This window comes from Saccopteryx bilineata, chromosome 5, assembly GCF_036850765.1.
Source record: "Saccopteryx bilineata isolate mSacBil1 chromosome 5, mSacBil1_pri_phased_curated, whole genome shotgun sequence".
Classification (NCBI taxonomy): domain Eukaryota; kingdom Metazoa; phylum Chordata; class Mammalia; order Chiroptera; family Emballonuridae; genus Saccopteryx; species Saccopteryx bilineata.
Genome location: NC_089494.1, coordinates 256,123,208 through 256,148,245, shown reverse-complemented (window position 1 = coordinate 256,148,245; position 25,038 = coordinate 256,123,208). Strand labels below are relative to the sequence as shown.

Below are 25,038 nucleotides of genomic sequence, written 5' to 3'. Positions count from 1 at the left end.
AAACTATGGGTTGGCGGTATTACAATATTTTCCCTAGGTACACACACACACACAGACACACACACGCACACACATGCATGCGCATGCACACGCACACAACCTTCCATGTTTCTATTCTGTGGCTGAAGCACGACATGCAGTCTTTCTCACAGAGCTGCTGCTATTTTTAGACTAAATTGTAGAAAGTCTGCAGCATTAATAAATGGACAAGCGGCACAGAATCCGAGTGCATGGTAATAGGCCCCGTGCAAAAGCTAGCCTGGCCTTCAGCCAGTGAACTGTGGTTAGCTGTTGCAGCAAAGCACGGAAAAACACTGCTTACAAAGAAATGATTAATAAGCTGACAAAGTTCCAGGCGTTTATTTCCCATCCTTTAGTACCAGCTATATTAATACTAGCATATTTTCAACTTTATTAGTAAAGTCTCGTAGCCGGGCACTCTTCCGTGTGCTCCCGAAGCGCTTCTTAGATCAGCTGCACATGGCTCAGAGAGGTGGGCATTTGATCAACACTGCTTTCCTGTCCATCATCCTAATGGACCACGTCTGTTTCTTTGTGTCCACGACACCTTGCTCTGAACAATAACCACGACGTTCTCCAAATGCAACGCTGGAGGAAATCTACTCCAACCCAGGCGTTAGCACTGGGTGGTGACTGACCCATGGGCCGTTTAGTGTGATTTCCTGGGTCATGTTTGTGTCTGCCAAGTTCTGTCCCTCCCTGTGGCAAACTGCCCCCTCCCTGTGTCAGTTTGACACTCCTTGAATGTCCACCGCTTCCTGGGGAGGGAGCCAGTCAATAGGCTTCCACTCCCTTTCTGAGATAAACCCATGATCTTAGTCACCTAGGAAGATGAAGTAAAATAAGGAATTATAGAATGGAGTTAGGGTGACCAACTTGTTCTGATCTGCACAGGACTGTCCCAGATTTTAAAATCAGTTGTCCCATTTCTTAGGTGACTCCTCAGTCCTAATGGGATGGTTGTCTACCCTAAGGGGAAGAGTCACCAACTTGACGCTGACGGAAGCAAGGAAGAGGTTTGGGTTTTGGAGTCAGACTCAAGTTTTGATCTCAGAGGAGGCCCTATGAGCGGTGTAACCCTGGCAAGGCTTTCAGTTCCTCAAGCTTCTGTGTTCTCCAAATGGGTTATAATGCCCAAGGTCAGCTTGTTGGGAAGTTTAAATAAGGTGAGGTACAGGCTGTAGTATGCAGCGCATTCCCTCAACCCCGCCAGCACGCCATTTCTGCAGCTCTAACGCCAGTCACGTCTGCAGTAATGGAAACAGTGACAGCTACCCCGCCAATAGGGGGAGACCAGGCAAAATTGTGTGTGAAGGCGTGTCTGCACAGGCAAGAAGCGGTCAGCCTCAGAACCCAGCTCAGTGGACTCCAACGTGGCTTGTGACGGGCCCACTGGAGCAGGCTCTAAAACTGTGACAGCAAATGATGCAATCAAATCATATCCTCCATGGCGTTCCTCTCTCCTTTTGACTCTGAACAGGGTTTTATCCTTGTCCATAAAGCTGAAATGTTTCCCAGGAGAGTGAGACGGACAGAGACGGTGGCTGACCACCTTTGCCATCTCCTTATTGTCAACAGGGGCCTTGTCTGAGGGATGTCACCCTGGCTGGACCGATGAGTACTCATAGAAAAGACCTTGTCCTGCACTAAAATTCCACTTGGGGGTTACAGAAAAACAACGATTGCTGGGAAGTCAACATTTTTAATTAAAAGTACTCGAAGGGAGTACAGATGAATGCCTCTGAGCGAGAGCACGTTTAATGTTCACAGGCCGCTCATGCCGCTGGAGCAAGCATCTCATGCCAGGGAAGCTTTCGGGTATTGATATTTCCTGCATTAATATCACTCTCAACCATATTCATGACAATATAACTAGCAACACAATTCACGCAGCACGCGAGGACTCTGCATGATTAATCCCACCACCGGAGCCTCTGTGTCAAGCACCAGGCTCCAATTTTAGCGTTCGAGGGGAGACGGTCTTCAGCGTGAGGGGTGCCGGAGCCATGAGGAGCTGATGCCCCATACCAAGGTCCCATCTCTCTGGTGAGCCCCAGGTAACAACGCACGCTCTGTCCACGGTGCCTTGGGGGGGTGACACACATCTTAAAGTCCAAGCTCGACAGATGGATGTTGGCTGCATTCCCAAATTTCATATGTGGCCAAATATCAAGGCTGTCCCAGTAATTCTGATTCTAGCGCAGATTCTATCTGAAAACCTGTGGATGTCCTGAGACTTTTAGGTGGATGAGACGAAGTCATTTGTTAGGGTCTTAGAAGCTGAGCCCCATCATTTCCATCTCCCCTCCTTGGACATTCTGAACCGGCTTTGCAGGAATTCTTGTCTCTTGCTTGGGAAACACCGGGATAAGGAAAGTGCACGTTTTCTAATGAGTGTTTTGCCAAAGGCCTGTGCTTGTCTTGAGTAAGAAAACAAACACTGAGACACACAGTTGCGCCAATTCGTGTCCCTCCAGCAGTTCAAAGGGGCATCCGTTTTTTAGTATCTTCGCAACCACTATGTGTTTAAGGAAGACGGACATGTGAAAACAAGTCTGATTCATTGTGGAAAATGAAAGCATAAATATGGTCTATGGATAAATGATACAGCGTTTCTTCCCTCCCGCTGAGCCCGCCCTACGACGCATGGGCACAGGAAGGAGACGGCAGTGGCCCTCACCGTGACTCTGTGCTCTGAGCCAGGAGGAAGAGGAGCCGCTGGCCTAGGTGACACCCCAGAGAGGCCTGCCCACCATGTGTTGGTCCCTCTTGACAGAGAGGATTGGCTTGGCAGGGATCCTTTAGCTCAGAGAAGGGAGCTATTTCTTTTGAGGGTCAACGAGGAGTTCCCAGAGAGGGAGGTCTCCTGGAGCAGGTTTAGAACGTGAAGAGGAATTTGCCAGGCAGAAAGGAGGGAATGTCCCATGCACCGTACGGACACGTGGGCCGTGTGGCATGCTAGGAGGGTGGAAGGAAGCCTGGCAGGGAGGGAAGCCCAGGGGTTAACCCGTGCATGTGACCCACATTTCTTATGATGCTTTTTGCAGATGTTAATAAGTGTTAGACAAAAGAATTTTTAAATACCCCAGGTTGAAGCAGTTTGACATAGTATAGTGAATGAACTGAAACGAAACAAATTTTCTTTTCTGCAAGATTTTTCAGTTGAATTTCTGAAAGGAAGGTATAGGATTTCCCAAACTTATTACTAGATTGGACAAATTTTTTTTTTTTTTGTAAATCAAAATGGTCCGTTTTGTAGATCAATACCAAATGAAACAGAACAGTATGCAAACTGACCCCCAAGTATCTAAGGGTCTCCCTAAGGGTGAAAGGAGCAGCCAGCCGCACAGGATGAAGTGTAGATTAGCCACGAGGGGGTGGCTGGGTCTCCCGCAGCCACTAACCTTGTCTCTTCTTCTGGACATGCCGAGAACTGCGGCCAGTGTGCCACCAGGAAGGGATGATTCGGGAAAGGACAGCGTGTACAGACCGTGTTTTAAATTCACAACAGCCTGCTAAGTCTCCCCGTCGTCCCTTCTTTACCGACAAGACCTTAGTTTCTGACTGAGAGCGCAGTGAGGTGTCGGGAACTTGGCCCAAAGTGTGGGAGGTCAACACTTGCTGCTCTCTCACTGTCTTACAAATTGCTTTGGAAATAATAGCAATTTACAAAGAGCTTTCTGGAAGACAGTTTATAGTCTGGAGTGAAGAGTGCACGAGGGACCCTCTGTTTATTTTCACGGGCCACCGAGAGCAAGGTGCCCGGCCCCGCAGCGCGTCAGGGCAGGCGTGGGACTGGACCCTGGGGCCTCTGCTGTCCCGGCTGCTGCTGGTTGCAGAAGTCCCTGCTCCGCTTAGCTGCCTAAGGACAAGGCAGTGACTTATTACTCACAGGAGTCACCACCAAGGGTAAGACAGTGCGCCAAACTATCCAGAGGGCATGCTCCCTTTAATCTGTTTCATGTTACTTTGTCTCTGTAGACACCGGGCCTGGGCTCCGGGACTCAGGGATCAGCGCGATGGTGACAGAGGAGCTGGATGGCAAAGCGGCTCTGAGAGCGCGGACCCGCGGAGGGAGGCGGCGCTCGGGGTCTCCCCGTCTCTGCGAGTCACACCCAAATCTGGAGCTCGTTTGCCTTGTGTCCTGGGACTCCTTATCTCCCCTCTTCATGCAGCAAAAGAGCGAAGTGTCATCACTCTCTGATGGGCCTGGAATGGGTCTGTGAACAGCAAACCGTGCCCTGCCTTCTCCGGGCATCAAGAAGTGTGAGAATCGAGGCGAACTTTGGGAGCCGGGCTGCTGAGCGAGGTAGGTGACCTGTGGAATGACAGAACCCTGCTCTGAGCCCTGCCGCCCGGATGGCTTTCCTCTCCTATCCATTGGAAAGAAACCAGAAATGTCTCACCAGAAAAAAAAAAAAAATCACAAGAGCGAAGATTCAGCAGAAGACAAGGAGAAAGAGAGCTCGCCTGAGCTTCACTCAGCGCTGCCTTTCCCTTCTCACCATTCTGAACCCGGCTCGACGATTCTGTTCAGTGCACCCGTTTGTTGAGCACCTATTATGTGCCGCATAGAGGCAGAAGTTAAAGGAGGAGTTTTTAGACTCAGCCAGCTCAAACAAAATGTGTGACCTTGAGCCAAACACCTCTCCAAAGCCTTTTTCTCTTCCTCTGTGAAATAATACCTCATGAGAGGGAGCCGATTAATCACCCACTCACTGATTTACTTATTCCTTCATTCACCAAATATTTACAGAGCACCTACTATGTACCAGGTGTTACTGTTAAGCCCTCTGCCTGTGTTTTTATTGAATCACACAACCAATGAATGGTTGAGTGCAGATTGGAGTCCATGCCATTTCGGTCCCGACCCTACTCTGGTGCATGAACCCTAAGACCCAGCCCCTGGTCGAGGATGCTCACAGCCTGACTGGGGAGACAGACATGTCAACGTCCAGGTGCTATGAAGGCAGCGTTTCACAACAGAGCTATGACACGGGGACAAACCCCAAGCAGTCTTAGATATGAGGGCAAGGAAACCTTTACAGATTGGGGAATTCTGAGTTTAGCCTTGGGGGATACACTAGCATTTTCTGGGTAAAGGAAGGGAGAGGAGGAGTGGGAAGCATTCTAAGCAGAGAGAGAAGGGTGCACAAAGGCCCAGGAAAGATTAAGCATGTTTGGGAAGTTATCAGGAGTTTAGCAAAGTTGAAAGGCAAGGCACTTAGAAGAAAGGGGACAGAAATAATGCTAGAAGGATAAGGAGAAGCTTTATTTCTCTCTGGTCACATACACAGACCAGGGCAGTCTCTGCCCTCTTTGGCTTTGGTAACCATGGTGACAGTAGTGGTAATGATAATAATAGATTAGCTTTGCACAGTGCCCAGCAGTTTATGAAAAACAATCACATACATTACAGTATATCATCTGATCCTGTGAAGAAGGCAAAGCAGGAAGTATTTTTAGCCCCAAGTTACATAAAAATAGTTTAACTTCAAATTGCTTGCATGAGTTTGTACCAAATTTACTCAACTGCCCCAAAAGGCAATGGTCAAAAAATGTTTTATTCATCTGGAGTCCAGGATTCCATTGTGAGTTCTCTTATCCAGAAAGAAAGAAAAATGAATCCGATTCACTAAAGCCTGACCACCATTACTCTGGCAGAGTTGGCGTTCACCAAACAGCCACGTGCTCTCATTGAAGTCACATGACTTGCTCTGGCCAATGGACTGGAAATGACAATGAGGTGTCACTCAGACTAAAGTAGCCAATTGCTTTTTCTTAATTGTTTTTGCCCTGACACAGCAACCTTGGACATCCTGTTTTCCAAAAGGTACAGCTTCTAGATGGAGTAGGCTGGCCAACCCAAACTGGACTTTCAAAACAATAAACAAGTCCTCTTTGGGTTAAGCCAAGTGTAATTTTGGATCTTACATTTACTTCAGCATAGACTAGGAGAACTACAATATTTTTCAATATACTGGCATCTCTTCCTTTCTTTCTCTCAGTCTTTATCTCAAAATGACACATGCCTTGTGGGAAATATGGAAGAATAGAAGTATTTCAGGAAACACCATTGGAAACATGGTGTGGCTAATCCTATATTCCTGAAGAACAGCTGACGCTAGTACTCTTTTCTGCTCAAAAGTCTAAAAAAAAATCCACTGCTTTAACCGATAATGTCTGAATCACTGAGCCCAGCGTGTAAGATATTCAGGAAAGCACCTGTTTTTGTATTTTATTCCCCAATTTGCATTTTCAGCCTCACCGGACCACTTAGGTTCCCGGGGTATATATACCCTTCTTGAATTATTAATAGACAGTTTCCTCCTTTCTGACTCGATTGTAAGTTCCTTGAGAGCAGAGATGTGGCAGTTACTTGGATGAAGAAATTATTTCACAGGAAGAACTTGGTATAAAAAAATGTGCATTGGCCTGAATTACACGGAATAAGGATCTAGGAGAAAGAACCACTTTGCTTGGGACACTTTTAGAGTCTCAAGGCAGTTTTCCTGATTTGGGTAATAGCATCATTTGATGTCAGATGATTCTTTGACGAGATTTTTCAGCCTTAGGAATCTTTTACACCTTTACTCCAAATTAAGAAAATACAAAGGTTTAGAGAGAAGTACCTTATTATCTGAGAGGCTGGGTAAGCTATAAATAAAAAAATACTGAGGTCCACCAAATCAGTAGCATGAGATGTGATTAAAATAATGATGATCTGTTAAACATTAAACTGTGCTTCCCACACAGTAGAACCTGAATATTTGTATAGTTACGTGTGAGGCAAAGAATCGGTGAAATCCAGGTGATCACCACACTTGGGGTTCCTGAATCTTTCTTTCCTCTTTTCTGATAGACATGATGGATGACAGTCAAGCATGTGTCACTCATCCTGGGACATCTGGGCAAAGGCTGAGCTGCAGACAAGAACGTCTGTGTGATATTTACAACTCCTAGCACAGCAGTTACACCTCACCCCTCACCTCTGTAAGGAAGCGTAGCAGAATCCGATGGAAGAGAAGGATGTAACAAGGGTGGCTTTAAATCTCACCTGATATATAACATAGAAGAAGGCAAATGACACCCTTTTGCCAATGGGTATTTGGCTACCAGCTGGGGGATGCAGAGGAGTTGAGAACTGCTGCTCCATGATGGCATGGGAGCCTCTATTCGAAAGCTTTTGTCCAAAGGAACGAAGACTCAGCTCATTAGGTTTTCTGGGGGGTGTTTCCTTTTCTACATATTTTTTTTTTTTGTATTTTTCTGAAGCTGGAAATGGGGAGAGACAGACAGGCTCCCGCATGTGCCCGACCGGGATCCACCCGGCACGCCCACCAGGGGCGACGCTCCGCCCCTCCGGGGCGTCGCTCTGCCATGACCAGAGCCACTCTAGAGCCTGGGGCAGAGGCCAAGGAGCCATCCCCAGCGCCCGGGCCATCTTTGCTCCAATGGAGCCTCGGCTGCGGGAGGGGAAGAGAGAGACAGAGAGGAAGGAGGGGGTGGTGGTGGAGAAGCAAATGGGTGCTTCTCCTATGTGCCCTGGCTGGGAATCGAACCCGGGTCCCCCTCACGCCAGGCCGACGCTCTACCGCTGAGCCAACCGGCCAGGGCCCTTTTCTACATATTTTATACCTCAGTCTTTACTACTTCCAGGAGCACTTTCTGGTAAGAACTGTGGTCATTTTATCTGTGTCCCAAGTGCCCAGCTCACTGCCATGAACAGAGCAGCACGTCCCTTTCATCGTCTGTGATGACATCAAGAGAGAACAGGAGAACACAAAGAAGGCCAGTGTCCTAGAAGGCAGTCTCATTGACTCATCCACTAAGAAAATAACGACAGAACACTTACTGCACACCAGGCAAAGATGGAGACATTGGAATACAACACTGAGGAGCGCAGAGAGAGAAGGCCTCTGCCCAAACAAAGCTCATCATCTAAAGGGGAAAGTAGAAAAGTGAAGAAATAAGGCATTTTGGATACGGTGAACCCCATGAAGATAATAAAGTCAGGTGACAGAGAAGGGGTCAGAGAGTTGGTAAAAGTCTTCAGAGATGGCATTTGAGAAGGACTCCACCATGTCATGATGTGGACAAGAGCCTTCCAAGTAGGCTGGAGGGAACGAAGGGTTTGATCTGTTTGAGGAAGGCTGGAGTGATGACTGTCACAGACTGAGAAAGGGCGTGAGAGGCGGCGGCTAGAGGATGGCTGCCCTTATAATCCATACCCTGGGCTCGGGGTCTTTCTCAGTGTGCAGGGTGGCCCTTGGAGGGGCCCTTTTGGACATGACAATCAAGGGTTGAACTCCAAAAACAGCATCTTTCACATTCGTTTATCCTTGTTACTGATGTTTAGGCAATTTTCTTTTCTTTCTTTCTTTCTTTCTTTTTTTTTTTTTTTTTTTGCATTTTTCTGAAGCTGGAAACAGGGAGAGATAGACTCCCGCATGCGCCCGACCGGGATCCACCCGGCACGCCCACCAGGGGCGACGCTCTGCCCACCAGGGGGCGATGCTCTGCCCATCCTGGGCGTCGCCATGTTGCGACCAGAGCCACTGTAGCGCCTGAGGCAGAGGCCACAGAGCCATCCCCAGCGCCCGGGCCATTTTTGCTCCAATGGAGCCTTGGCTGCGGGAGGGGAAGAGAGAGACAGAGAGGAAGGCGCAGCGGAGGGGTGGAGAAGCAAATGGGCGCTTCTCCTGTGTGCCCTGGCCGGGAATCGAACCCGGGTCCTCCGCACGCTAGGCCGAGGCTCTACCGCTGAGCCAACCGGCCAGGGCTTTAGGCAATTTTCAATACAGCTTTTCTCTCTCTTCGTTTCTCTCCATCATTCCTTTTTTTCCCCCTCCTACTAATGACTCGGCACTCATTCTATATCAGCCATTGTGCTCGACTGTGGAGACACAACAGTGCACAAAGATTAAACCCTGCTCTCCTCAGTCTTATGTTCCAGCGGGCAGAGATAAACAATAAGCATCAAACAAACCTGAGAGGGTCAGGAATGTTCAGCTCCACGAGGGAAGCAGAAGGCCCCGGGGAGACGCATGCGGGTGGGTACATGCTGGCCGTTTCTCAGAGGGGAGTGGGAGGACTTATTCGACGGGGTAACTGGAGAAAAGACTGGAAAGGAGAGAACCTCCAAACACCCTGGAGAAAAGCAGCCAAGGAAGGGGAACTGCAAGTCCCAGGCCTGCGGCAGGGAGCATGCTCGGTGGCCTCGAGGAAGATGCTGGGTGGAGGGAGGAGGAGAGCGGTGGGGACGAGCAGATTGTGGGGACGGCTGCAATCCAGCCCCCGTTTGTTCGGAGAGGAGGGAGCATTTGAGAGTTTTGAGCAGAGGTGTTGGAACACTGTCCCATTTGAGCTTCAGACGATAAATCTGGCTCCTGGGTAGAGAACAGACTGAGTGGAAAGAGAGAGAGAAGTTGGTTGGGTTCGGCTGCAGGGCAGGCCGAGCATCATCAGATTCAAGTCTGGAGATGAACCAGGGGGTTTCCCAACAGAGCGATGGGGGCCGTGCGCAAAGGGAGGGAGTTAGAGAAATGCGCGCGGTCTTGGTCTGAAGGTGGGTGGGGAGGGGCATCGGTGATGGACAGGAAGAGGCTGACGCATCTGCTAGACTCCGTGTGGAAGTGCTGGGCAGACGGTGAGATAGATCCACGGGGCCGGTGTTCACAGAAGGGGGAACAGGAAACACGAATTAAAGAGTTGTCAGGCTAGAGACTGGATGGGAAGCCACGGGACTGAAGAAGACCTCCTAGGAAATAGGTACAGAAAGGGACAAGAAGAAATACAAGCAAAGTCCTGGGGCAGGAGATTGAGAACGGGCGGCCAATGCCGGAGGAGAAAAAACAGGAAATGTAAATCAAGAGAAAAAATGTTTCAGAAAGAAGCACGAGCTGTATTAAAGAAAAGGATTACCAATTTTACTTCTCCCTCCCTCCCTCCTTCCCTTCTGGCCTGGTTAGTCTGAGATCCTGCAGGCTAGATATTTCCTGGTCCTCTTCAGAGAACTGAGGACTTCCGGTTACCTCCTGATGCCGCCCCCAACGCATGTGAAAACACAGCCGATAAAGGGACAATCGCATCTGACTACAAAATGCATCCCTTGCACTCTGTTATTCCATTAATAGCACTGTTGGTACTTTCCTTCCAACTTCTACCCATGGAGACTTGAAAAGGCACTGCTGGTGAAGCTTCAGAATCATCACCGTGTCCACAATCAGCATAAACGTCTCATTCTAGATGAAGCCACTGCAATGATATATTTAATTCAACCGAGAGCTCCCCAAAGAAAGGTTATTCTGTATTCACCAGCAAAAGTATTTCCGATACCCTCACGGGGGCAATGATTTGCCAAAATTTCATGCAATCTTTTTTTTTTTATGTTAATACAGAAAAACTTGAAGGTTATTAAATTCCTGCTTCTGACAGCCCCTGCAGTTACAAATAAGGCAGCTAATGAGAAGAAAAACTGCTCCTACTGCCTTATTCCCCAAATCCCAGCCATCTTTCCGCAAGAATGCTGTGACAAATGATACTTTTCACCTCTCTAACATGCCCCCTCTCCGATTATAGATTTAGATGGATAACGTGACTACAAGAGTTAGGCCCCGAAGCAGATTACTGCCCCTGGCACCCGCCGCGTGCAATTCGGCTGAAATTTTCAAGAGCCCAATGAAATAATGGCAACAAGGTAAGCCCAACTTTGCCAGTGAATTTATAAAAATTAGAAGGTCTGCGAGGTAATGCTCATGGACCCATTTGTCTCATTTTTCCTCATTAAGATTTAACTGAAATGAACTCCAGCAACTGTAAGAAAGTTACATTCTTATTTTAGACTAGCAGATAAAAAAAGAAAGTAATATTTTTAAGCATCCAAACTCTACTCGGGATCAGCTCTGAGGCACTGGGGGTTCTTCACTAGTGACGCTAGTGAAACTCACAACATAAGAGACGTCGTTTAATGCTATGAGAAACAGCTGAGTTTTGACAATTTAGGAGCATTGGGTATCTATGTCTGAAGACACAATTGAAAGAGCTTCCGAACAAATTCTAAAATGGGAAGTGGCCCCCTACCATGTGAAACTAATTTAAAGGAAATAAAAAGTCAAAATATTGTCATCTCAAATAATTACCTCTGTAGACAAGATCGTTCATTTATCTGCACTTCAGTCTATTGTATGAGAGAGGGCTAATGTCAAATATGCTCTTAAGTGTGCAGGGGAGGATAAGGGAGGGTAAGAGGGTCGGAGTCTCCTCATCTGGTTTCTCTTGGCTGCTAATGTGTACAATGCCATTTAGCAGCGTGCCAGTGAGGTGACAACACTGGCTCCCAAGGGACTATAGCTTCAAGCTTCTCCCTTTTCCCATCGGCACTGCCAGACTGGAAAAACAAAAACAAAAACCCCAAACTATTCTGGCCAAGGTCACCTTCCACCTCCTCTCTGCCCACTCACAGTTGTGTCCCACATTCCTCAGCAACACTGGACACGGAGGCAGACCCATGACATTCTTTTGATATAGAATACACTCTCCTTGGGTTTCTGGGTTTTTCTCTTCACTGCTTTGCCTTTTCTTTGGTCTCCTCTCAGGGTTTTTCATTTGTCTCCCCAAATTTTACTGCCCATCCATTATCGTGCCCCAAGTCCACATGCCTCCTCCTCGCTCAAGACCTTCCCAGGACAAGCTCCTCCACTGTAGTGGGTTACACAGTGGTTTAACCCAAAGACATCTAGCGAAGTCCTAGCCCCAGGAATCTGGGTATGTAAACCATTGGAAAATAGGGTCTCTGCAGATGGAATTAAGTTAAAGATCTAAAGATGCCGCTACACTGAATTTAGGGTGGATCTTAAACTCAAGAGTAAATGTTCTCATAGAGAAAGGGGAAGATACAGAGACACTCAAGTGGGAAACAGTCACATAAACATGGAGACAGAGGTGAGTGATGTGGCCCCAAGCACAGGAATACCGGGACCACCGAGAGGAGGAAGGGTTATTCCCTAGAGACTCTGGAGGGAGTATGGCTTATTGACTCTTTCATTTGAGACTTTTGGCCTTCAGAACCTTGAGAGAGTAAGTTTCTGTTAGTTTAAGCCTTCCAGGAGGCATTGGTGATTCAGAGGTAGAGGTCTCATGTCCCACGTGGTTTAAGCCTTCCAGTTTCCTGTCATTTGTTACAGCAGCTTTAGGAAACGAATACATTCAACTCACAATGAGACCGTAGCGGCCACCCTTAACCTAAGAACTTAATTCCTCAGCTCCAGCCCAGACTGTGCTCCTGAGGTTTAGAAGTTCTGAACCTCATCACCTGCCTAAATGTTTTACAGACACTTCCCCCTCTAGACACATCTCCCTCGCAGGGCTCCTCCTGCCTGTTTTGTGTTCACTCTGAGGCTGAAGCTGGAGAGGTGGGACCTCCATCATTATTCAGGGAATAACGATGCCCCCCAACTGCACCCTCTTTCCAGAAGCAGCAGCCAGAGGCACGAGTTAGCGGTCCCTGGCTCCGGAGCCTGCGTGCTTGGGCTTTAACCCTTGCTCGGACACGGGCTTATTGAGTCACCCAGGACACGCTTTCTATTGTGTTGCCTCAGTTTCTCACCTGTCATACAGGGTGACAATAGCGCTAACCTCGACAGGCGTTATGAGGCTCACATTAATTGCAATTTGTAAAGTGCTGAGATCGCTGCCCAGCACACGGAAAGTGTTCTTTGTTTATTTTTAAATGAATACAACTTGAAAAACATCTGGAACCTTCCTGGGTTTTTTGTTTGTTTGTTTGGTTTTTGTTGTCTTACCGAAACGGGGGGTCAGCAAGGCTTCCTCCTCCGCCCGGGAGGAAAACACATGTACTGACCAGATGGCCCCGAAGAGCGTCTCTGTGCCCATCTGTTCAGCAGGCCGGAAGCCCACCTGCCGCGCTGACCACATGACTCGCATTCAGCCCACTTTCTTCCAGGTGGTTCAGTAAGATTAGTCCACGGCTTCTGAACCCAAATCCATTTCCCTGCCCTGAAATGCTCTTCCTTTCCCCTCGGTCTTTCCCAGGCCGCCCACTTTCCCCCTTTCCTGGGTTGCACGCAACCCCTGCGCAGCCCTCCGCACTCCCTGAGACCCCGGGTGCAGGCGGAGCGATCTCTGTGTTAACCTGCTGCCCCGCGGCACCAGCCCGCTCTCGGAGAGCGGGACGTGTTTTATTCCCACTGCATCTCGAACACTGGGACGGACGCTGCCTGTGTCTGACGGGGATCCGGGAGTTCCTGTGGAACGAATAATCAGTTGTTTAGCAGCCTTTGCATACCTCTCTGGCTGGTGAATGTCAGCGAAGGCTTGAAAAAAAAAAAATGGATCTTGGCCTTGGAATACTCTGTTTTAAGAATTAGCTGAGAGTCTTAGGGGAAATGTAATAGTCACTCACTATTTAGATTCCTACACGGCACAACACCCTCTAGTCACCTGGCTGATTCTGTGCAGAGTGAACCCCCCCCCCCCAGAGAACACAGCAAAGCATGCTCGTGGCAGCGATGTGACGCTATGCAGATTTAAGGGCAAGGAATAGAATTCCTAGAAGATTATGGGCATAGAGCAAGACCCAAAACCCTGTGCCCGGAAGCGCACGAAGAAGACAGAAGCATGGCATCCTGTGCGATCGGGAGGTGTCAGAGTCCGGAGGCCTCTGTGGGTCCTGGACCCAATTTCATTTAGCCGTGATCCAGACCCGATGCAGGAATCACTACCTGCCGTTTTCTTGTTAGAGCTTTTGCTCCATATCCAATGAGGAATCCCATTGCTAAGAGCATCTTGCAACCTCACTGTCTTTTCGAAGTTTTTTTCTAGTTTTGCCTAAATGCTCAGTCCTCAGCTTCTAAGGAGCTCAGTGGTTTTCATGTTCGTTGTGACAAATGGATGGGGAAGGCAAAGCAGGCATCTCCCACGGGAGAGGACTTGTAACTGTATCAGGTGTCTGCTCCTAACCAGACTGCCCTCACCGGTCCTTCGGCGACTTTCTGAGGAGTAAGTAATGGAAATAAGAAGGGACTCGTCTCCGTCTTCAAGTTCATGCGCAGTTTATCGGGAAACACCGCAGACGTATCCTTTAAATTAGAAGCAGAGAGTCATCTCCACACTATCACCCTGGTCAAGCTCCATCAACTTTTGTCTGGATTTTTGCAACAGCTTCCTGACCGGTCGTCCTGTTTCCACCCTTGTCGACCTCCTGCTTATTCCCAACCTAGCAGCCAGCCTCCCTGCTCAAACTGAGGCAGACTGTGCCACTCCTCTGCTGAAAGTCCTTCAACGTCACCCACAGTAAGAAGCCCAGATTCTTTGGATGGTCTACAGTGTTCTTTACGACCAACCCCAAGAAAGCATTGGAAAAGTTACTCCCTCGCGGTCTCAGTGCTATTAAGCTGAGATCTGAAGTAGAAATGTGGCACTCTACGCTGACAAAGCAGTCCCTTTCTATAACAATCACAAAATATTCTGCTGACAGGCAGCAGGAAATTAATGGCGGAGGAGCTGAAGCCAACTGAAAATTCAGATGATGCATAAGTCAAACCAAGGACCTGGGTGAGTCACCTTGTGTGTGAGTCACACGCTTTGCCCTTTTCAGAGCTTATACAACCTGCATCCGCAGGATTTTGGTACCAATTGAGATTTGATATTTCTTTTTTTTTTATTAATTTTTTTTTACTTTTATTAATTTTTTTTTTAGAGAGGAGAGAATGAGAGAGAGAGAGAGAGAGAGAGAGAGAGAGAGAGAGAAAAGGGGGAGGGAGGAGCAGGAAGCATCAACTCCCATATGTGCCTTGACCAGGAAAGCCCAGGGTTTTGAACCGGCAACCTCAGCATTCCAGGTTGACGCTTTATCCACTGCACCACCACAGGTCAGGCGAGATTTGATATTTCTTAAACAATGTGGTGTCTTTGGGTGTGTAGTGGTGTTAGAGCCAAAGGTCTAGCTTCAGTTCCTTCCTCCACCATTTACTTACCCAAGTTTGTGCTAAACTCTCTGGGTCTCATTCTCTTCATGTGTCGGATGGAAAGATAATACTTACTTCAAGGGATAATATTCATTCAATGCTATTTATCTCAAATTCTGCTGGAATATCACTTCTGCAGAAGCCTCATTAAGCCTCTGATATAATTAATCTACCTCTCTTCTGCAATTTCCTTCTCTACTCATAATAAAGTATCAATGTGTTAATCATCTCTTCTTATTTGTTTTGCATGTCTGCCTTTTGCCCAAGACCATGAATTCCTGGTTAACAAGAAGTATGTCTTATTTATTCATTCTTGTACTCTCAGCCAAATTGGCAATGTCTGTTGAATGAACGAGTAAATGAGCTCTCAGGTGCAGATGGAGGGCACATTTCCCTTATAAAAGTTAGGTATGATTTTGTATTTCCAAGAGATTTTCTTCTCATGTACTGGTAAAAGATATTGGTGTACCAGAAGAAAAGGAACCACTGCAGTATGAAGAGGGAAGAGAAACAACAATAAAAAAATCATTTTATATTAGTAAAATTGGTGAAAATTCCAATACCAACTGTTGATAAAGAAGGAGTCATGGGCAGTCTCATGCACTGGTGGGCAGTAAATTGGTACAGCTCTTATGAAAAAGAAAGCTTCAGATGCACGTGGTATTTCATCAACAATTTTACTCCCCGGTATATGCCCTTGAGGAATTGTACAACATAAACAAGGAAACTTATGCAACAATATTCATAGCAGCACAGTTTGTAATAGCAGTAAAATTGGAAACTATCTCAAATGTTCAGCAATAGCAAAACACCCAGCTCCCCCTGCACATGTGTATGTGTACACACATGTGTATACACACACATTCACATACATACACATCACATACACACACACTGCATGCCGACTAACGACACCCAAGTATTTTGTGCCTTCTGAATATATCATGTTATTTTATGTTTCCTGGTGCCTTAGTCCATTCAGACTGTTGTATACCAAATGCCACGGACTGGGTGTCAACTGCGATTTCTTTCTCATGGTTCTGGAGGCTGGAGACCCACGGAGAGGGTGCCAGTGTGTTTTGTTGAGGGCTATCTTCTGGACTGCACACTGCTGACTTCTTGCTATGTCCTTACATGATGGCGGGGGCTAAGGACCACTTGGGACCTCTTTTATAAGACACGAATCTCACTCATTATAGCTCCACCCTCATGACTTAAACACCTCATGACCAAAAGTCCCACCTATGAATACATTACCATCGGGGGTTAGGATTTCAACACATGACCTTGTGCAGACTGCAGCACCAGGTCTTTGCATTTCTGTTCCCTCCACCTGGATGGGCCATTTCTCCGTTCTTGACTACCAAGTGACTATTTATTTTTCAAACACCTTCTTGAATGTCTCTCTACCACAAAGCTTTCTCTGATCCTCCAATGGAATGTTTTCCCTGCTGAGTACAAGGAACGGTCGGAGTACTGTTTTGTGACAACACTCCTGATGCATAAACAGTTGCGTAGATTACAGTTTCCTCCTTTACCATCAGGTCTGTCTAAAACGTGGCTTATAGGCTCAGTGTCATTGGCCACCAACCACTTCCATCCCACCATTCTCTCCTCCCTAATCTAATTTCACATCACTCTCCATCTCACTCTGCTCTCCAACACCGGCCTTATTCCTCTTCCTGCCAAGGAGCCTTTGCCAGGATTGACCCTAGAGTCTACAATGCACGTTGACTGCTCCACCTAAATTATAACCAATTCATTCTTAAAACTTGGTCCAAGCATCACCTTCTCAGGAAAGCCTTCTGATGACTTCCCTCAGATTGGTGAATTTTCTTTAAAATATTCACTCATAAAATCATGTTTCTTTCCAAGATAGAATTTAGCTAGTTAGGAATTCTACACACATTTGTATGTGATTACTTGGTAAATACCTCTCTATTCATCAGCACATGAGAACAGGAATGTAACTGTTCTTGCTCACTCTTATATTTCAGGGTCTTGCACTGTGCCTGGGACATTGTAAGCATCCTAGAATCATTTGGAACAAGAAAGAATGAATGCCTGGCACATAATAAGTACTCAGCATATTTGATCATTATGTACTGCTAAGCTTGGTGACAACAAACAAAACATCTTCATTTTTACAATCTCCAGGCTTTGGAATAGAGTGGGCACTCAATAAGGAGTTGTTTTGTGTGTTATCAAAGCTAATGACTACCCTTTTGACTTTATCTAATAATCAGCATTTTAAGTATATCAACAGTATTTTTCTCCATCATAAAACTATGGACAATAAAAACTGTTTATTCACATAGTCATTGCCACAGCTAGACACTGCCTAAGGCCGTTGGGAAATTAATAAGGAAATAATGGTTTTCAGAGGGGTGAAAGACCTCTAGTAATAGACAACCCAAGTGAACATATGTAGTTAATAGTCAAATCAACTACATGTAAATATAGTTATAGAAAACATGGTTATAATTTTTTATTTAAATGAGGGGTCTCCTTACCAATTTATAGTTAAACTTAATAAAGTTAGCCTGTCAAACATTTTTAAGAAGGAAGAAATAACATAACACTGAGATTCAGATTTGGGGAAAGGCAGATTCTAGACTTTCTGGAAAACTATGTACAGAAAATCTGAGTTAATCTTTATTGAATAGATTTTTTTAAAAAGTAACTCCATGTGCTAATATCATTATATGAAGAGATTATTCCATAGAGTCATATTAAAGCTGTGTAAACACTTCCCTTCTATTAAGAATTTGTACAATTTTCATAAGCAGGCAAATCTCCCTTAGGATTCCAGGCTTTGGCTTGTGTATATGGGTATATGTGCCTCTGAACATGAGAACACTTTTGTATTAAAAACCTATATGTCACATTTCAAAAGGCTCCTTGGGTACATGTTCCAAATTAAAAAATACAGTGTTATTAAAAACATTTAAAGACAACCTCTCAGAGATTCTAAAATAGCATAACAGAAAGACCAGAAGGCAGTAACATCCCTTTGGATCTGACCTTGGACACCACATGTCTCCTTAAGGAGACATACCTACTGAGTCCTCAAAGTCCCCAAGTCAGAGCCGTTCCTTTGGAGACTCTCCAGATTATCCTTTGTGAATCTCTGACAAGGAATTCCAGCGGGTAGCAAAATTAACCAGACACTTAAATGATAGGATTGTCCAAGAATTAGCACTCTGGCAGCATTAGAGTTTGGCCTGGGGCTCTCTTCTCTTCCCTCTTTCTTCCTGGACTTCATCCTTAATAAAGATGCTCAAGGTTTTACTTGCCAGATATTCAGAAAAGGGGACCCTTGTGCACTATTGGTAGAGACTGTTACAGCCATGAGGGAAAACAGTATTCAGGTACTTCAAAGAACTAACAATGGAGCTACTATATGATCTAGCAATCCCATTTCTGGGACTATTGAAGAAAATAAAAACACCATCTGGAGAAATATTTGCACCTCTATGTTCTTGCCATTATTTACAATAGCCAACAACATGGAGTGGAGTCTATCTCAGCGTCCATGGGTGAACAAATGGGTAAAGTGGATAAATATTCATATGTATACATGGATATCATCAGCCATAAAGCAGAGAAAATTCTGTCACTTTCAGCAAAATGGATAGACTTGATGGGCATTGTGTTAAGTAAAGTAAATCAGACAGAGAAAGACAAATACTGTGTGATTTCACTTATCTATGGAATCTAAGGAAAAAAAAACACCATACCAAACTTATAGAAAAAGGAATTGATTTATGGTTACCCGAGGTGGGGTGGTGGGGGGGGGAGGGAGAGGGGGAGCAGGGAGAATTAAATGAAGGCGATCAAATGGCACAAACTTCCAGTTATAAGATATTATATATAAGTATGGGGGTATAATGACCAACATGATAACTATAGTTGACACTGTCAGATGGGGGGTGGGGAGTGGGGAGAATTAAATGAAGGTGATCAAAAGGTACAAACTTCCAGTTATAAAATACGTAAGTAAGGGAGGTGCAAGGACCAACATGATGACTAGTTGACACTGTCGGATGATGGATATGAAAGTTGTTAAGAGAGCAAATTCTAACAGTTCTCATTACAAGGAAAAAGATATTTTTTTTCTTTATTTTTTATCTGTATGAGGTGATGGATATGATGGGTGTTATCTGAACACATTGAGGCAATCATTCCATTATATAGGTAAGCCAAATCATTATGCAGTATACCTTAAACATATCTAGTGCTATATATATGTCAACCATAGTTCAGTAAAATGTAAAAGAAAATTTTTTGAAAACAGAGCCATCTAAATATAACAATTGCCTAGAATGAATAAAGATACTTTCTTAGGAAGCTCCTTTCCATAAAAACAAAACAAAAACCAGACCCAGATGGCTTCAAGGGGACCTAATAAACAAAGTTTCATAGGCTAATTCAAAAAATCATTTAAAGACAAATAACTTCAGTGCCATTTAAATTATTCTGATAAAAGAAAACAAAAAAATAGAAGTGTTTCCAAAGTGTTCATGAGACAAGGATACCAATAAGACTCAACAATGGTTGGATCTTAATAACATTATATGGAGTAAAATAAGTAAATCAGAAAAAACTAAGAACTGCATGATTCCATACATAGGTGGGACACAAAAACAAGGCTAAGAGACATGGACAAGAGTGTGGTGGTTACTGGGGGAGGGGGAGACAAGGAGGGAGAGGGGAAGGGGAAGGGGGAAGGGCACAAAGAAACTAGATAGAAGGTGACGGAGGACAATCTGACTTTGGGTGATGGGTATGCAACATAATTGAATGACAAGATAACCTGGATATGTTTCTTTGAACATATGTACCCTGATTTATTGATGTCACCTCATTAAAATTAATAAAAATTTATTTAAAAAAATCAATGACAAACACAGAAAAAGATTTTTGCTAAAATTTTCTGATTAACACTGATGCAAAAATTACAAATGAATATGAGCAAATGGCATCTGTGACTCAATAAAAAGAAGATAGATACCTACTGAACAAGTAGGATTTGTCCAGAAATGAAGTGCTGGTTGGTCATTAAGAAATCTCTCAAGATGAAACTTGGCCTAGTGTCTCTATTCCCGGAATCAGTCTGGGTCCAGTCTCAGGTCAGTCACTTACTGTTGTTTGAACTTGTTCAAGTTACTCAGCCTCTGTGAATGTGAGTCTTCTTAAGTTTTGAATGACAATAATAATACCACTGAGTTCTAGATTGGGCAAGGCTGAAATTAGTGGATATAAAGAACTTAGACTACTGTCTTGACTATCAATTGTTCCATACAAGCATCAATTATTCTTATTAATATGCTTATTAATAATAACAAGTGAAAAATAATAGCATCTTTGTGGTCATCGGAAATACACTGGATCAAATTCAATCCATTTTTTGTTATTTCAAATAGCTCTTAATAAAATAAGAATAGATTGATGTTACCTTAACGTGAGAATAATCATAAGCCATCATCCTGCTTAATGAAAAAATCTAGAAGCATGCCCATTAAAGTCAGACAGACACAAGATAAGGATATTAAGTATCCTCACTGTTATTTAACACTCTTTTGATGGTGCTAGCTAATATAATTAGACAAAAGAAAAAAATAATAAAATTGAAAAAAGGACTTGGTAAAATCATTATTATTTGCAAACAATAAAACTTAACTGGAACACTCAAGAGGATAAATTAAAGGGGAAAAAAACTATTATAAATATTAAGAAGATTCTTTAAAGTGCCTGGGAACAAAATTAATATAGAAAAATCAATAATATAAATAAATATAAACAAAACCAATTAAACTATTAAACCGAAGGAAAGACCCTATCTATAATTATAAACAAAAATAGTTTGTCTAGGTGCAAAATGATCAAGTAATGGTAACTGTGTACATATCTATGTATGGAAAACCACATACACACATGCACACACAAGACAGACAGACATACTACGTACATAGTAAAACCCTCAAAAATATTAACAAAGGATACAAAAAGAACCTCAGTATTGGAGAGGCTAGCCAAAATTTTGGATAAAAAGACCAAATGTCATAATGATAGCAATACACAAAATGAAAATTTGTAAATTTAAAAGAATTTTAATGAGATAGCAATAAATTTATCTTTAAGTTAGATAATCTAATTATAAACTATAAAAGAAAAAAATGAAAAATTTAAAATCCTAAAAGAAGAATGATATGATACCAATTCTTCTAGATTTTAAAGTATATTAAAAAGACAGTTAATTTTTAAATTGTGGTATTGAGTAAAAAATATAAGACAAATTACCAGACAAGAATTGGAGTCCAGAAACAGACTTAAATACTGAAGGTGATTTAGGATATGCTAAAGCGGTATTTCAAATAGGTGAGAACAATATGTATTAATAAATGGTATTTGAACAACTGGGTAATTAAATAGGCTTATCACACTTTATTCCCTCAAATTCCATGTGGATTAATTATTTAACCATTTTAAAATCTTCCTAATTTTAAAAGTGGCATTTGATAATATAGATTATATATTTTTTATTATTATTAGCTCAAAAAGGACTAATACTAAATATGAAACATGAAATATTAGACACTAAGGAAACTATGCTTCATTTAATACACACAGAAACAAAAACAAAATACATTCAAAGGATAAAGCAAACTTATAGGGTTAAAAAAATAAAAATACAAACTTGTCATTTTAATTACATCACAACATAGTATGTGCTTTTTTAAAATAAAGCCTTGCCTATCTATGAGAAAAGAACAGCCCAGTAGGAAAATGAATAAATTACATGAACAAATAATTCATAAGACTGAAAATGCAAATGGCTTTATACGAGAAGATAATAAATCTGTCCTATAATAAGAGAAATACCTATTATAAAAAAGAAAAAAAAAAGAGATACCATTTTTCACCTGCAATACTGAAAAAGAGAAAAATACAATAACCTGCAGTTGTTGAAAGTGTGGAAAATAGTCGTTTTATACGTGGATGGGGCAAGTGAAACTTGGTGCCACCTTTGTGTTGAACAGCTTGAGAGTATCGACCCAATTACCACAGACATGTCTTTTAAACAGACAATTTTATTTTCAGGATTTTCTCCCACAGTCTTAGTTTTTTAATTGTGCCTGTGCAAAATGAAATGTGAAAAGATACTTGCACATCATTGTTAATAGCAGAAAATGATTAGAAACAACCCAAATCTCCATCAATAAGTCATTGGTACAGTGTTCCGGGGTAGCTCTAGGGCAAAGCTTCTGTGATCATCTGTGCAGGATGAAATGGAGAGGAGTTGGCCCATCCTGACCTTATTTCACAAAGACTGGGAAAATAAGGCGAGAAGAGAGAGACTAGCTGGCTTCTTGGAGTGACTGCCAGTCTTATGCTATGATTAGCATAGAAAAAAATGCATTAAAATTTTTCCCCCCATTAATTTGAGAGAGAGAGAGAGAAAGAAAGAGAGAGAGAGAGGGAAAAAAAAATCAACTTGTTGCTCCACTTAGTTGTTCCATTCAGCTGTGCAATTACTGGTTACTTCTCATACGTGCCCTGACTGGGGATCGAACCAGCGACCTCAGCATGCCAGGATGACACTTTATCTACTGAGCAAGCCAGTCAGGGCCTAACATAGAAAAAACATTTTTAAGATCAGAGGCAACATATGTGAGATTCTCATGAGCCCAGGAATATTTATTATCAATAAGGAATCTCCTAGTTAAAGACCAGAGGTAGACCCAGGTATACAGTAAGTGCTCAGTAACTGTTTGTGCATTGAGTGCCTGCGAATAAACCCTACAACTGGCACACCAAGACTAAAAGAAAACTAGAACCCACCCAACACTCCTCACAGGTGGTGGCCTTGGGTCAGCCCCCATCCCACTGTAGAACCTCTTGGTTTCAGTTTCCTCATTTCTGGCATGAGTTGGATTAACATTTTATTTGTGATATTCGTTAATATTTCTATTTCATACTCCTTCTTTTTAGAATGCTTGAATATAAGTCCTTAGACTTATATTCCCTTTTTTACTGATGAGGAACATTTATTCTATAAAGTTCACGACATTCCTCACCTACCCTCACAGATACGGTTGCTAACGAGTTGCAAAGTAGAACATCAAATCCTCAGAGGAAAGTGCGACAGGCATTCAGTCTACGATGTCAAGGATGGTTAACAGCCTTCCTGTAAGTGTCCTCGAGTGTTCCCAGGCAGCACTTGAATTCTGGGTTTTTAAAAATGGTTTGCTCTTTAAAACTTCCAACTTTTCAAAGAGTACATCTTAGGTTGAGTGGCCTTCAGATTATTGACCCTCTCTTCAGTGCAGATAGGGAGGAAGATACAAGATCCCTGCTTTGAAAGCACTTACACTCCAGCGGCAGGCGTGCGAGGCAAGGAAAGCGGAGGGTGAACTGTGCTCAGGCAAGAGACTTCAACCCATGAAAATGCCACAAGGAAAATAACATAGGAGGCAATGAGGCATCACAGAAATTACTGGGATGGCGAGGTCACTGTAGATAGGCTGACCAGGAAAGACTTCTTGTAGGAGGCATTGTGTCTTAAGACCTGAATAATAGTGACTGGCCATCCAAAAATCTGGCCAGATTATTCCAGATAATGGAGGTAACGGAGAACACGACGACAACGATGATGATGATGATGATGATGATGATGATGATGATGATGATAATGATGCTAAAATAGCAAATAAATATTTGCTACATGCCAGACTTTATTCTAAGCACTTTTTGAGCATCATTTCATTAAATCCTCTCAACAATCATTCCCATTTCACTGATGAGAAAATTGAGTCCCTTGAAAGGGTAGACAATTGCCCAGAGTCCTCCAGTAGATTAGTGGTCTGCTACATCATGGACAGAGGCCCTTCCATGGGGAGGAACTTGCTGTATTGAAGAAGCAATGAGAAGAAATTGAGAGGACAGATCCCATCAGACCTTGCAGGATTTTCTCCGAATGGTTTTCAACAGGTGGTTTTAAGGTCCATCTCAGGGCAATGACATGACATGATCCACGTTTTGAAAATACCTTGTACAGGTGTAAGCATTAGGAAAAGTGGCCTAGAGACAAAAATCTGGGAGAAGAACCATGGCCTTGAGACCTGGGATGTCGGAAAAGGGATGAACGGGGATGCGAGATACTGTGAGACAAGCCCCATCAGGGATTTGACCATATTACCCTTGTTCAGTGCTCGCCATCCATTGCATAGGTTGACGACTGTCTGTTGTCGTCACCGTGGAAACCACTGGCCTAATCCAAGTCTCTGACCCAGCTCTCATTAGGAGCTGCCCTTCCTGCAGCATGACAGTGGTGATGGATCAGGCCAGCATGTGATCTAGTCCCGGCCTGGCCGTGTGCCCCCGAATGACATTAGATGAGTCCTAGGAACTCGATGAGCCTCTGTCTCTTCTTCTGTAAAAAGAGATCATTAACACCTCTCTCCCACACTTGTGAGGATGAAATAAAACCAAGTTTGTGCCTTGACTATCGTAAGCACTCAACAATACCCAGTCATTGCCCTCCCTTCTTCTCTGGGAGGACGCGGTGGACAGTTTAGAGTTGACTTGTTTTCTCTTAATGTGGAGCACACTTAGAGCCCTTCCAAGCTCACTGCGTACATCCAGACCGGAGACTTCAACCCCGTCTGCCTTCACGCCTCTCACATATTTGTTTGTTGTTTACCAACTGTGCTCTTCGGACTCTGCCAAAAACAGATGACAAGGCCATGCAATCTAATAACAGTCACTATCTTTAAAACAATTTAGTTCTCTGCCTGGCCTGTGGTGGCGCAGGGGATGAAGCATTCACCTGGAATGCTGAGGTCACCAGTTCAAAACCCCGGGCTTGCCAGGTCAAGGCATATACGAAAAGCAACTACTATGAGTTGATGTTTTCCCCCTCTTCTCTCTCATCCCTTCTCCCCCACCCCCAATCAATAAATAAAGGATGTTTTCATTTTTTTTAGTTTTCTTTGGGCAACAAGCTGATATTTGTGCGAAGTTAGGG

General features: G+C 43.9%; 1 protein-coding gene across 10 annotated transcripts in view; it reads right to left on the bottom strand.

Annotated features, from left to right (window-relative positions):
• LDB2 (LIM domain binding 2) overlaps positions 1 to 25,038 on the bottom strand; it is a 350,225-nt gene that overhangs the window by 27,874 nt on the left and 297,313 nt on the right. The window lies entirely within an intron of this gene.